Source organism: Bos javanicus, chromosome 11 (genome assembly GCF_032452875.1).
Source record: "Bos javanicus breed banteng chromosome 11, ARS-OSU_banteng_1.0, whole genome shotgun sequence".
In the NCBI taxonomy this organism is placed as follows: Eukaryota; Metazoa; Chordata; class Mammalia; order Artiodactyla; family Bovidae; genus Bos; species Bos javanicus.
In genome coordinates this window covers 27,521,686-27,522,370 of record NC_083878.1, presented here as the reverse complement: position 1 = coordinate 27,522,370, position 685 = coordinate 27,521,686, and the positions used below count along the sequence as shown (strand labels likewise).

Genomic DNA, 685 nt, shown 5'->3' with positions numbered 1-685 from the left:
GAGAAATGTCTAGTTCTTTGGCCCATTTTTTGATTGGGTTGTTTATTTTTCTGGAATTGAGCTGCAGGAGTTGCTTGTGTATTTTTGAGATTAGTTGTTTGTCCGTTGCTTCATTTGCTTTTATTTTCTCCCATTCTGAAGGCTGTCTTTTCACCTTGCTTGTAGTTTCTTTTGTTGTGCAGAAGCTTTTTAATTTTAATTAGGTCCCATTTGTTTGTTTTTGCTTTTATTTCCAATATTCTGGGAGGTGGGTCATAGAGGATCCTGCTGTGATGTATGTTGGAGAGTGTTTTGCCTATGTTCTCCTCTAAGATTTTTATAAAAAATATGGAATGCTTCACGAATTTGCATGTCATCCTTGTGCAGGGGCCATGCTAATCTTCTCTGTATCGTTCCAATTTTAGTATATGTGCTGCCAAAGCGAGCATGAAAGTATTATTATTAATAGCACCTACTAGACATTTGGCCAATGAAAGGTACAAGAGAAGAAATGTCATTCAATTCTTGATCAATCAACATCTATTAAACAATGATATAGAAAGAATATCCTTGGAGGCTTCCCTGGTGGCTCAGTGGTAAAGAATCCTCTTGCCAATGCAGGAAATGCAGGTTCTACCACTGGTCCAGGAGGATCCCACACGCTGTGGAGCAATTAAGGTTGTACGCCGCAACTACTGAGCCTGTG

General features: G+C 39.1%; 1 non-coding gene across 1 annotated transcript; it reads right to left on the bottom strand.

Moving 5' to 3' along the window:
* Positions 1-321: 321 nt before the first annotated feature.
* LOC133257920 (U6 spliceosomal RNA) lies at positions 322-428 on the bottom strand. The gene has a single exon (XR_009739768.1). It is a non-coding gene; the product is annotated as a U6 spliceosomal RNA (small nuclear RNA).
* Between the last annotated feature and the right edge of the window lie 257 nt (positions 429-685).